The 14,945-nt window shown below is 36.7% G+C and overlaps 2 non-coding genes and 1 pseudogene across 2 annotated transcripts; all 3 read right to left on the reverse strand.

The window, feature by feature from the left end:
* Positions 1–4,142: 4,142 nt before the first annotated feature.
* LOC120285641 lies at positions 4,143–4,321 on the reverse strand. Its single transcript, XR_005544870.1, has one exon. It is a non-coding gene; the product is annotated as a 5.8S ribosomal RNA (ribosomal RNA).
* A 689-nt stretch (positions 4,322–5,010) lies between these two features.
* On the reverse strand, positions 5,011–7,004 carry LOC120285642. The gene has a single exon (XR_005544871.1). It is a non-coding gene; the product is annotated as a small subunit ribosomal RNA (ribosomal RNA).
* Positions 7,005–11,295: 4,291 nt separating this feature from the next.
* Positions 11,296–14,945, reverse strand: LOC120285643 (annotated as a pseudogene; the record flags this gene model as incomplete).

Consider the following 14,945-nt stretch of genomic DNA (forward strand, 5'->3'; position numbering starts at 1 on the left):
GATTTTGGAGTTATCCCGTCAGGCCCCGGAGATGAAGATAATGAGATTCTTGACGCCCGAAGGTCATGCTCCGTAATAGCAGACCAAACCCTCTCAAGCGAGTGATCCATTTGTATCACTTCTCCACTGCAAGAGCTTGGGCTAGGCTGGGTCATTACTTCTCTCCAGTAGGGAACCATTACTTCTTGGCTTGGCATTACCGACTCATCAGTTCCATTTAGCAAGGACTTGATGCATCTTCCTTTATGCTTATCCCAGTTACGCTGGACGACAGCATACTGCTGCCTTCTGCTTTCTCTCCTATTCCGAGGTCTCCGAGGAGGTCTCGTCAGCGTGTGTCGTACACCCTGTGCCGGAAAAATTCCCAGGAGATATAGCGATAAGCATTGGAGAGTGGTTTCCTTTCCCTCGAGCTCTGCCCTGTCAATGATCGTTTGTAGCTCTTGGGCTCTCCATTTGGAATGGCATTCTACGGGGCTATACCCACGCAGTGTCCGCAAAATTTCCCTGTTCGACTGTTCGAAGGGAGTGATTGGAGTTGTTTCTGATGTTGTTACTTGGTGGTTTTGCTCACTTCTACTAGGGCGGCGCCTTATGGTTAGATTTGCAACTTCCGGGACGAGAGCAGATTGCCCTCTTATCTGCTCTATTTTCTCCTTATAATCGCCCCTCTGTCTTAGCTTTTTGATGGCTTCGACGCTGCGGTTTGCAAAATACACCGCTAGTTGCTTGTTCATGTGTTTATGTCCATTTGCTGTGAGCTCAACCTCCTTTCTCGCCATCATCCACTTCTCTTCCTCACTCCACCTTGCCTTTATATCGACACGTCGACGTTCTTCATCAAGTTCGTCTGGGTGCCGAGATCGCATGTGAACACCGAGTCCTCTCTTGCTGTTAAAGGACCGGCCACATACTGTGCAGGGAACCCTAGATAGAGTAGCCGCTGCGTTTGGTTCATATTGGTCCTCCGGGAAGATATCCACGGAGGGTCGGGTCGTCATCAGATTGTGTAAAGATATCCGAGGCTCGTTATTTGTGTTCGTAGTTCCAATATGAGTAAATTTCCTCTGGGTAACCAGCCCATCGGAAAAGTAAGAGAGTCATAGTTACTCCCGCCGTTGACCCGCGCTTACTTGAATTTCTTCACTTTGACATTCAGAGCACTGGGCAGAAATCACATTGTGTCAACACCCGCTAGGGCCATCACAATGCTTTGTTTTAATTAGACAGATCGGATTCCCAAGTCCGTGCCAGTTCTGATTGATTGTTAATTGATAATCGTTATAATTGATAAGAACTAATTGGTTTAACCCAAATAGTATTCTTAAAAATTTTAGCAAGAAAGTTCCACAATTGGCTACGTAACTAAACTATCCGGGGAACAAGTAACTAACATAAATGCTAGAAACTCTATTTACCCAGAACGAGCACATAACCATGTTATTGTTTCCCAATCAAGCCGACTATCTCATCTTCAGAGCCAATCCTTATCCCGAAGTTACGGATCTAATTTGCCGACTTCCCTTACCTACATTATTCTATCGACTAGAGACTCTTCACCTTGGAGACCAGCTGCGGATATTGGTACGGCCTGTTGAGAAGTTTGCGTGTCCCCCACCATAAATTTTCAAGGTCCGAGGAGAAAATATCGACACAACAGTATATGTCATGCTCTTCTAGCCCATCTACCATATCTCTCTGCGAAAGACTTCCATGGTAGTACGGCTATAAAACAGAAAAGAAAACTCTTCCGATATCTCTCGACGGCTTCTTTATGGTCGTTCCTGTTGCCAGGATGAGCACGAGGCCCATATTTAATAACAAACGGATACTCAACAGGTTACGGAATTGGAACCGTATTCCCTTTCGTTCAAAATTATTCAAGTGTATTATATTCGCTTTGTTTTATTATAGTTAGGCGATTTTTGTTTTACTTGAAAATTTTTCGGCTTTCGCCTTGAACTTAGGACCGACTAACTCGTGATCAACCACTGTTCACACGAAACCCTTCTCCACTTCAGTCCTCCAAGGTCTCATTCGATTATTTGCTACTACCACCAGATCTGTACCAATGGCAGCTCCATGCAGGCTTACGCCAAACACTTCTACGCATACCATTGTACCTTCCTACTCACTAAAGTTTCAAAATTTATATCACAAGTAATATAAATCATCTACTTTAGCGGTAATGTATAGGTATACACTTAAGCGGCCCATCCATTTTAAGGGCTAGTTGCTTCGGCAGGGTGAGTTGTTACACACTCCTTAGCGGATTTCGACTTCCATGATCACCGTCTCTGCTGTTTTTAAGTCAACCAACGCCTTTTCATGGTATCTGCATGAGTTGTTAATTTGGGCACCGTAACATACGTTTGGTTCATCCCACAGCGCCAGTTCTGCTTACCAAAAGTGGCCCACTGGGCACATTATATCATAACCTTGAACTTCATATCAAGAAAGTTAAGGTTCTTACCCATTTAAAGTTTGAGAATAGGTTAAGATCGTTTCGACCCTAAGGCCTCTAATCATTCGCTTTACCAGATAAGATTATTTTATATAATATTAAAATGCACCAGCTATCCTGAGGGAAACTTCGGAAGGAACCAGCTACTAGATGGTTCGATTGGTCTTTCGCCCCTATTACTCAATTCTGACAATCGATTTGCACGTCAGAACTGTTTTCGGTCTTCCATCAGGGTTTCCCCTGACTTCAACCTGATCAAGTATAGTTCACCATCTTTCGGGTCACAGCATATATGCTCAAGGTACGTTCCAGTTAGAGGCATAAATAATATAAATATACATTATACATAACTATATAGAACGCCCCGGGATTGTGTTAATAGCTATAAATAGCTAAAAAACTATCCCATTATTAGTCAAGTTAATTACGCTATTAGGTTTACATCCCAATAACTTGCACATATGTTAGACTCCTTGGTCCGTGTTTCAAGACGGGTCCCGAAGGTATCCTGAATCTTTCGCATTGTTAATCATACAAGAGCATATAATAAACCACAAAAATCAATGATAATTATGCCATTATATAATTCCGAAAAATTAAACGCTCTGTAATAATATAAATCTATCAGCACTTTATCAAATTAATAACATTTATTCTGTGTTAAAATGCAAGCAATTTAATTGGAATAAACTATAAGTTATATTTTATGATAAATTTTGGATATGCTAATAGATTACAATGTCCTTATATGGAAAAAATGCACATTATTCTTAATAATATTATTTAAATATTACAATTTTAATGATGAATTTTCCATAACGGATATTTCAGGTTCATCGGGCTTAACCTCTAAGCAGTTTCACGTACTGTTTAACTCTCTATTCAGAGTTCTTTTCAACTTTCCCTCACGGTACTGTGTTTACTATCCGGTCTCATGGTTATATTTAGTTTTAGATGGAGTTTACCACCCACTTAGTGCTGCACTATCAAGCAACACGACTCTTTGGAAACATCATCTAGTAATCATTAACGTTTATATACGGGCCTGGCACCCTCTATGGGTAAATGGCCTCATTTAAGAAGGACTTAAATCATTAATTTCTCATACTAGAATATTGACGCTCCATACACTGCATCTCACATTTGCCATATAGACAAAGTGACTTAGTGCTGAACTGTTTTTCTTTTCGCTCGCCGCTACTAAGAAAATCCTTGTTAGTTTCTTTTCCTCCCCTAATTAATATGCTTAAATTCAGGGGGTAGTCCCATATGAGTTGAGGTTGTATATATAACTATATTTTGCCATAAATTCTTTATATATAAATGATAAAACAATCAATTAAATTCGTTATAAATAGTTCCAATAGTTCTTGTAAGCAAAGTTATTTTTTATCCATTTAACGAACCAACGAAGAATAATAACATAACCAAGTTTTTTTTTTTTTCGAATCATTAATAAGAGACAATTCTAGATGAAAAATATTTCAATTTTTTATGCTAGACATTTCTCAGTATTATTTGATTGAAAAAGAAAATATTTCTCTTCGTTTTTCACATTCAAATGTGAGATAATGTTTTTCATTTCTTTTTTAATATTATGAATAAAATCATTATTTAATCCAATAATATACCATATGCTTATAAAAAATTTATAAACAACTTAATTAGCATAGTCTTACAACCCTCAACCATATGTAGTCCAAGCAGCACTATAAAATTAATTAAAGTACATAACAGCATGGACTGCGATATGCGTTCAAAATGTCGATGTTCATGTGTCCTGCAGTTCACACGATGACGCACAGTTTGCTGCGTTCTTCATCGACCCATGAGCCGAGTGATCCACCGCTTAGAGTTTTATAATTCATTTTTATATAATGTCAATATTGTTTTTATTGAAAGAAATTAAAAATACACCATTTTACTGGCATATATCAATTCCTTCAATAAATTTATTTTTATACCTAAAATAAATGTTGCGAAATGTCTTAGTTTCATATAAGCATTATGTATCATAATAATCTGGTTATGGTTTGCTATTTTGGGTGACACATACTGCAAAATTTATATAAAACATTAACCTGATGGATGACAGGTACAAACATTGTATATTTTAGGTTGTTGCATTAGCCAACGTATGCTCATAACATAGATGAACAATACATATTCGCAACGCGTGTATATTATGGTCCATATACACACAAACTTATTTCGATTACCACATTCAAAATTATTTTAATTTTAATTCGACTTCCACTTTCGAATTTAGTTTAGTTTCTTCGATTTCCATTTTCGAGAATTTGTTTTTATAGGAAACGCCGTTGTTGTAGTAAGTACTGCCACAAATACGCACAACAACATTAATAATGTTAAAGTCTTTTTATGAGGTTGCCAAGCCCCACATATAAATAAAATAAAAGCCATCTACATTTTATTTTCACTTTAACTTTTGATTCCGTAGAATCATTTTGTAATATTTTTATTTTGGTAAATTGTATTTATTTGTATTATAACAAATGTTTATTAACGGTAAGGATATTATACAATAATGATCCTTCCGCAGGTTCACCTACGGAAACCTTGTTACGACTTTTACTTCCTCTAAATAATCAAGTTCGGTCAACTTTTGCGAAACAACCGTAACACGCAAGGCGTCACAGTGATCACGTCCGGAGACCTCACTAAATAATTCAATCGGTAGTAGCGACGGGCGGTGTGTACAAAGGGCAGGGACGTAATCAATGCGAGTTAATGACTCACACTTACTGGGAATTCCAAGTTCATGTGAACAGTTTCAGTTCACAATCCCAAGCATGAAAGTGGTTCAGCGGTTTACCCGGACCTCTCGGTCTAGGAAATACACGTTGATACTTTCATTGTAGCGCGCGTGCAGCCCAGGACATCTAAGGGCATCACAGACCTGTTATTGCTCAATCTCATTATTGCTAGACGCAATTTGTCCATTTAAGAAGCTAGTGTCCTTATAATGGGACAAACCAACAGGTACGGCTCCACTTACATAAACACATTCAAACACAATAAACATTTTACTGCCACCATGAATGAAGGCTACATAAGCTTCAGCACCATAATCCTGAAGATATCTATTTAATATATTTGAGTCTCGTTCGTTATCGGAATTAACCAGACAAATCACTCCACGAACTAAGAACGGCCATGCACCACCACCCATAGATTCGAGAAAGAGCTATCAATCTGTCTTACACACTTATGTTCGGACCTGGTAAGTTTTCCCGTGTTGAGTCAAATTAAGCCGCAGGCTCCACTCCTGGTGGTGCCCTTCCGTCAATTCCTTTAAGTTTCAGCTTTGCAACCATACTTCCCCCGGAGCCCAAAAGCTTTGGTTTCCCGGGAAGCGACTGAGAGAGCCATAAAAGTAGCTACACCCAATTGCTAGCTGGCATCGTTTATGGTTAGAACTAGGGCGGTATCTGATCGCCTTCGAACCTCTAACTTTCGTTCTTGATTAATGAAAACATCTTTGGCAAATGCTTTCGCTTAAGTTAGTCTTACGACGGTCCAAGAATTTCACCTCTCGCGTCGTAATACTAATGCCCCCAAACTGCTTCTATTAATCATTACCTCTTGATCTGAAAACCAATGAAAGCAGAACAGAGGTCTTATTTCATTATCCCATGCACAGAATATTCAGGCATTTGAAGCCTGCTTTAAGCACTCTAATTTGTTCAAAGTAATAGTACCGGCCCACAATAACACTCGTTTAAGAGCACTAGTGCAGGTTTTTAAATAGGAGGAACATATGAAAAAATACAAGTATTTAATCACATATAAGAACTCCACCGGTAATACGCTTACATACATAAAGGTATAGTACTAACCACAATTGTAAGTTGTACTACCCGTATGAAGCACAAGTTCAACTACGAACGTTTTAACCGCAACAACTTTAATATACGCTATTGGAGCTGGAATTACCGCGGCTGCTGGCACCAGACTTGCCCTCCAATTGGTCCTTGTTAAAGGATTTAAAGTGTACTCATTCCAATTACAGGGCCTCGGATATGAGTCCTGTATTGTTATTTTTCGTCACTACCTCCCCGAGCTGGGAGTGGGTAATTTACGCGCCTGCTGCCTTCCTTAGATGTGGTAGCCGTTTCTCAGGCTCCCTCTCCGGAATCGAACCCTGATTCCCCGTTACCCGTTGCAACCATGGTAGTCCTAGATACTACCATCAAAGTTGATAGGGCAGACATTTGAAAGATCTGTCGTCGGTACAAGACCATACGATCTGCATGTTATCTAGAGTTCAACCAATATAACGATCTTGCGATCGCTTGGTTTTAGCCTAATAAAAGCACATGTCCCATAAGGTTCATGTTTTAATTGCATGTATTAGCTCTAGAATTACCACAGTTATCCAAGTAACTGTTAACGATCTAAGGAACCATAACTGATATAATGAGCCTTTTGCGGTTTCACTTTTAATTCGTGTGTACTTAGACATGCATGGCTTAATCTTTGAGACAAGCATATAACTACTGGCAGGATCAACCAGAATAATGTTTTTCCTTCATATTCCATTCATATTTTTTGAATCGAAATAAGCAATATAATAGATATATGGATTTTTCACTTTATATAATTCCATGATTTTTATTATATTGAATAAAATTCAATATTTCGCCTTTGGGTAAAATTTTAAATATATATTTATAAGTAAAATATCCATTCGATTACGGCCATTTTTATATAGCATTCGTAATCCATAATTTCATTTTTAATTTATACTTGTTTTACCAATATAACAAGAATTTCATATAATTATTGTAATATATATGTTTCTATAATTATATCTTTTTATATATACATATTTCATTATAAAATATCATTTTATTTCCAACATACATAATTATTGTATCCACACATGTACAATTTTTGTTTAACCAATATAAATATTAAGTTAAATCATTTGCATTTTGAAGATAAATTTAAAATTTATCTCTTTTCATATATCTCTCTGGTAATATATAACATAAAACCAAGCGCATATGATAATATTTCCACATTTAATATATAATTTTATATTTCTTTCATAAGAATCCATATTTGTATTATACCGTAACGATATAATAATCCAACTATACGGCAGGTAATAAATAAATATTTGCCTGCCTCCAAAAATTAACGATAATATATGGAAACGATTTGTTATTCTATATATAATAGAAACTTGACTTTTGTTTCAACGATATTATCTAAAAAGCGTATATTCCTATTATCCGCGGAGCCAAGTCCCGTGTTCTATAGAACTGAGAAACAAATTTGTACGGATAATAATATACTTTATTGTATGTAACCAATATAAACATAATCCGAAATAAATATTTCGAATAATGCGGGAGGTCGGCAACCACTGCCTACCTATAGTAGTTTTTGAACCCGCTGTCGTCAAAGCGGGTATTTTCAATTCCGTTTGCCACCCAACATACGGGCTATTCTCTTATATATTAAGAGATTATATGAACATTTCATTTTTTTTTCCATTATTCATATATAATATGATTATTTTTTTCTTTATACATATAATACATATTAATTTTCATATGTTTATTATTTAATTTACTCATATTATTGCCAAAATCATATGAATACATAAGTTTTGAACAATATGAGAGGTCGGCAACCACTGCCTACCTATAGTAGTTTTTGAACCCTCTGTCGTAATTCCGGTCGTTTACACTACTATACCCTCTCCCTATAATGGCTTTTCTCTATAATACTAAGAGAATGTGGGAATATTTCAGCATTTTTTTCCTTATACATATAATAATTAATCATTTTCATATGTATATTATTTAATTTACTCATATAATTCCCAAAATCATATGAATTCATAAGTTTTGAACAATATGAGAGGTCGGCAACCACTGCCTACCTATAGTAGTTTTTGAACCCTCTGTCGTAATTCCGGTCGTTTACACTACTATACCCTCTCACTATAATGGCTTTTCTCTATAATACTGAGAGAATGTGGGAATATTTCAGCATTTTTTCCCTTATACATATAATAATTAATCATTTTCATATGTATATTATTTAATTTACTCATATAATTCCCAAAATCATATGAATACATAAGTTTTGAACAATATGAGAGGTCGGCAACCACTGCCTACCTATAGTAGTTTTTGAACCCTCTGTCGTAATTCCGGTCGTTTACACTACTATACCCTCTCACTATAATGGCTTTTCTCTATAATACTGAGAGAATGTGGGAATATTTCAGCATTTTTTCCCTTATACATATAATAATTAATCATTTTCATATGTATATTATTTAATTTACTCATATAATTGCCAAAATCATATGAATACATAAGTTTTGAACAATATGAGAGGTCGGCAACCACTGCCTACCTATAGTAGTTTTTGAACCCTCTGTCGTAATTCCGGTCGTTTACACTACTATACCCTCTCACTATAATGGCTTTTCTCTATAATACTGAGAGAATGTGGGAATATTTCAGCATTTTTTCCCTTATACATATAATAATTAATCATTTTCATATGTATATTATTTAATTTACTCATTTAATTGCCAAAATCATATGAATACATAAGTTTTGAACAATATGAGAGGTCGGCAACGGTCTTTCCTCTATAATACTAAGATAATATGGGAATATTTCAGCATTTTTTCCCTTATACATATAATAATTAATCATTTTCATAAGTATATTATTTAATTTACTCGTATATAATTGCCAAAATCCTATGAACACATAAGAGAATACAATATGAGAGGTCGGCGCAACCATAATATAGTAGTTGATGACGAGGTGTTTGGCAACTTGATACAATTCTTTAAAGTCTTTATATCAAAAATTATATGATAGGGACAATATCATATGCGTCACTAAATTGATGACGAGGTGTTTGGCAACTTGACACAATTCATTAAAAGTTTTTATATTAATTATATGATAGGGACAATATCATATGCGTCACTAAATTGATGACGAGGTGTTTGGCAACTTGACACAATTCATTAAAATTCTTTATATTAATTATATGATAGGGACAATATCATATGCGTCACTAAATTGATGACGAGGTGTTTGGCAACTTGACACAATTCATTAAAGTCTTTATATTAATTATATGATAGGGACAATATCATATGCGTCACTAAATTGATGACGAGGTGTTTGGCAACTTGACACAATTCATTAAAGTCTTTATATTAATTATATGATATGGACAATATCATATGCGTCACTAAATTGATGACGAGGTGTTTGGCAACTTGATACAATTCTTTAAAGTCTTTATATCAAAAATTATATGATAGGGACAATATCATATGCGTCACTAAATTGATGACGAGGTGTTTGGCAACTTGACACAATTCATTAAAGTCTTTATATTAATTATATGATATGGACAATATCATATGCGTCACTAAATTGATGACGAGGTGTTTGGCAACTTGACACAATTCATTAAAGTCTTTATATTAATTATATGATAGGGACAATATCATATGCGTCACTAAATTGATGACGAGGTGTTTGGCAACTTGACACAATTCATTAAAGTCTTTATATTAATTATATGATATGGACAATATCATATGCGTCACTAAATTGATGACGAGGTGTTTGGCAACTTGATACAATTCTTTAAAGTCTTTATATCAAAAATTATATGATAGGGACAATATATCATATGCGTCACTAAATTGATGAGCTCACTTGGCGTCCCCACATCGTCAGCAAACGCATACAGGCCGATGCGCGTCTGAGGCAGATGCATTGGCTTATTGGGAGAGGGTCCAAGCTAAGGCAGAACCACAAAATCCTGGTGTACAAGGCAATTCTCAAGCCCATCTGGACCTACGGGATACAGCTATGGGGCACGGCAAGCCACACGAATCGCCTGCGTATACAGCGGTTCCAGAATAGGTGCTTGAGAATTGCCTGTAATGCGCATCCCTACCACGAGAATGTCGCCATACATAGGGAACTTGGAATCCCACAAGTCGCTGATGAAATCTCCAGGCTCAGCGAGAGATACCTGAAAAGGCTCGAAAACCACCCTAACCACCTCGCCACCAACCTGTTAGACAATAGCCAAACAAGCAGACGTCTCATGAGGAGACACCCTCTCGATCTTCCACAACAATAGACAACACATATAAAACCCGCCACAAATACATGTACAATAGTATCCTTAAGCTAATGTTCCCCCGCAAAACCATTTAATTATTGTCCACTAGGACAGATTTTAAAATAAATAAAATAAAAAAAAAAAAAAAAAAAAAAAAAAAAAAAAAAAAAAAAAAACTAAATTGATGACGAGGTGTTTGGCAACTTGACACAATTCATTAAAGTCTTTATATTAATTATATGATATGGACAATATCATATGCGTCACTAAATTGATGACGAGGTGTTTGGCAACTTGATACAATTCTTTAAAGTCTTTATATCAAAAATTATATGATAGGGACAATATCATATCCGTCACTAAATTGATGACGAGGTGTTTGGCAACTTACACAATTCATTAAAATTCTTTATATTAATTATATGATAGGGACAATATCATATGCGTCACTAAATTGATGACGAGGTGTTTGGCAACTTGACACAATTCATTAAAGTCTTTATATTAATTATATGATAGGGACAATATCATATGCGTCACTAAATTGATGACGAGGTGTTTGGCAACTTGATACAATTCTTTAAAGTCTTTATATCAAAAATTATATGATAGGGACAATATCATATGCGTCACTAAATTGATGACGAGGTGTTTGGCTACAGGAAAAAATCATTTATTTATCGAATCATCAAGCAAAGGATAAGCTTCAGTGGATCGCAGTATGGCAGCTGCTCAACCACTTACAACACCTTGCCTGTTACAAAAGTCGTTTACAATTGATTCTAGGCTTTGTCATGTATTAAATAATGCTTTTATATGTAACTAGCGCGGCATCAGGTGATCGAAGATCCTCCTAATTTACTATGTTACAAATTACATTGGCATCACATCCATTGTCGTTTATAAAATAAATTATAAACTTTAAATGGTTTAGAAGCCATACAATGCAAATTGCCCCTTATTTATCATTGCAGTCCAGCACGGATACGACCTTAGAGGCGTTCAGGCATAATCCAACGGACGTAGCGTCATACCACTGTTCGCTCGAACAAGTATTGTGCCATTGGTCCGTACCTGCGGTTCCTCTCGTACTACGCAGGAATGCTGTCGCAACAACGTTTTGTCATTAGTAGGGTAAAACTAACCTGTCTCACGACGGTCTAAACCCAGCTCACGTTCCCTTGCATGGGTGAACAATCCAACGCTTGGTGAATTTTGCTTCACAATGATAGGAAGAGCCGACATCGAAGGATCAAAAAGCGACGTCGCTATGAACGCTTGGCCGCCACAAGCCAGTTATCCCTATGGTAACTTTTCTGACACCTCTTGTTAAAAACTCTTTAAACCAAAAGGATCGATAGGCCGAGCTTTTGCTGTCCCTGTGTGTACTGAACACCGAGATCAAGTCAGCATTTGCCCTTTTGCTCTATGTGTGGTTTCTGTCCGCACTGAGCTGGCCTTGGGACACCTCCGTTATTATTTGAGAGATGTACCGCCCCAGTCAAACTCCCTACCTGGCAATGTCCTTGAATTGGATCATACCTGAGTAATTGGAGTTATACCAAATTTTCAAATCAAAAATACATAAATGCATCGTTTTATTAAAGAATTTGTTTGCGATTATATAACAAACTCGTGATACTTTGATCAAGAAGCTTGCATCAAAACCCAATACCATAAGATATAATAAATATATCCGTATAATGGCTAGGAAATGATACACGTTCCATTTAATCAAGTAAGTAAGGAAACAATAAGAGTAGTGGTATTTCATTGACGATACCAAACCGAGGTCTAATATCTCCCACTTATTCTACACCTCTTATGTCTCCTTACACTGCCAGATTAGAGTCAAGCTCAAAAGGGTCTTCTTTCCCCGCTAATTATTCCAAGCCCGTTCCCTTGGCTGTGGTTTCGCTAGATAGTAGATAGGGACAGTAGGAATCTCGTTAATCCATTCATGCGCGTCACTAATTAGATGACGAGGCATTTGGCTACCTTAAGAGAGTCATAGTTACTCCCGCCGTTGACCCGCGCTTACTTGAATTTCTTCACTTTGACATTCAGAGCACTGGGCAGAAATCACATTGTGTCAACACCCGCTAGGGCCATCACAATGCTTTGTTTTAATTAGACAGTCGGATTCCCCAAGTCCGTGCCAGTTCTGAATTGATTGTTAATTGATAATCGTTATAATTGATAAGAACTAATTGGTTTAACCCAAATAGTATTCTTAAAAATTTTAGCAAGAAAGTTCCACAATTGGCTACGTAACTAAACTATCCGGGGAACAAGTAACTAACATAAATGCTAGAAACTCTATTTACCCAGAACGAGCACATAAACCATGTTATTGTTTCCCAATCAAGCCCGACTATCTCAATCTTCAGAGCCAATCCTTATCCCGAAGTTACGGATCTAATTTGCCGACTTCCCTTACCTACATTATTCTATCGACTAGAGACTCTTCACCTTGGAGACCAGCTGCGGATATTGGTACGGCCTGTTGAGAAGTTTGCGTGTCCCCACCATAAATTTTCAAGGTCCGAGGAGAAAATATCGACACAACAGTATATGTCATGCTCTTCTAGCCCATCTACCATATCTCTCTGCGAAAGACTTCCATGGTAGTACGGCTATAAAACAGAAAAGAAAACTCTTCCGATATCTCTCGACGGCTTCTTTATGGTCGTTCCTGTTGCCAGGATGAGCACGAGGCCCATATTTAATAACAAACGGATACTCAACAGGTTACGGAATTGGAACCGTATTCCCTTTCGTTCAAAATTATTCAAGTGTATTATATTCGCTTTGTTTATATAGTTAGGCATTTTTTGTTTTACTTGAAAATTTTCGGCTTTCGCCTTGAACTTAGGACCGACTAACTCGTGATCAACCACTGTTCACACGAAACCCTTCTCCACTTCAGTCCTCCAAGGTCTCATTCGATTATTTGCTACTACCACCAAGATCTGTACCAATGGCAGCTCCATGCAGGCTTACGCCAAACACTTCTACGCATACCATTGTACCTTCCTACTCACTAAAGTTTCAAAATTTATATCACAAGTAATATAAATCATCTACTTTAGCGGTAATGTATAGGTATACAACTTAAGCGCCATCCATTTTAAGGGCTAGTTGCTTCGGCAGGTGAGTTGTTACAACACTCCTTAGCGGATTTCGACTTCCATGATCACCGTCCTGCTGTTTTAAGCAACCAACGCCTTTCATGGTATCTGCATGAGTTGTTAATTTGGGCACCGTAACATTACGTTTGGTTCATCCCACAGCGCCAGTTCTGCTTACCAAAAGTGGCCCACTGGGCACATTATATCATAACCTTGAACTTCATATCAAGAAAGTTAAGGTTCTTACCCATTTAAAGTTTGAGAATAGGTTAAGATCGTTTCGACCCTAAGGCCTCTAATCATTCGCTTTACCAGATAAGATTATTTTATATAATATTAAAATGCACCAGCTATCCTGAGGGAAACTTCGGAAGGAACCAGCTACTAGATGGTTCGATTGGTCTTTCGCCCCTATACTCAATTCTGACAATCGATTTGCACGTCAGAACTGTTTCGGTCTTCCATCAGGGTTTCCCCTGACTTCAACCTGATCAAGTATAGTTCACCATCTTTCGGGTCACAGCATATATGCTCAAGGTACGTTCCAGTTAGAGGCATAAATAATATAAATATACATTATACATAACTATATAGAACGCCCCGGGATTGTGTTAATTAGCTATAAATAGCTAAAAACTAATCCCATTATTAGTCAAGTTAATTACGCTATTAGGTTTACATCCCAATAACTTGCACATATGTTAGACTCCTTGGTCCGTGTTTCAAGACGGTCCCGAAGGTATCCTGAATCTTTCGCATTGTTAATCATACAAGAGCATATAATAAACACAAAATCAATGATAATTATGCCATTATATAATTCCGAAAAATTAACGCTCTGTAATAATATAAATCTATCAGCACTTTATCAAATTAATAACATTTATTCTGTGTTAAAATGCCAAGCAATTTAATTGGAATAAACTATAAGTTATATTTTATGATAAATTTGGGATATGCTAATAGATTACAATTGTCCTTATATGGAAAAATGCACATTATTCTTAATAATATTATTTAAATATTACAATTTTAATGATGAATTTTCCATAACGGATATTCAGGTTCATCGGGCTTAACCTCTAAGCAGTTTCACGTACTGTTTAACTCTCTATTCAGAGTTCTTTTCAACTTTCCCTCACGGTACTTGTTTACTATCGGTCTCATGGTTATATTTAGTTTTAGATGGAGTTTACCAC

The sequence above is a fragment of the Drosophila simulans genome, unplaced genomic scaffold, assembly GCF_016746395.2.
Source record: "Drosophila simulans strain w501 unplaced genomic scaffold, Prin_Dsim_3.1 Segkk67_quiver_pilon, whole genome shotgun sequence".
Taxonomy (NCBI): Eukaryota; Metazoa; Arthropoda; class Insecta; order Diptera; family Drosophilidae; genus Drosophila; species Drosophila simulans.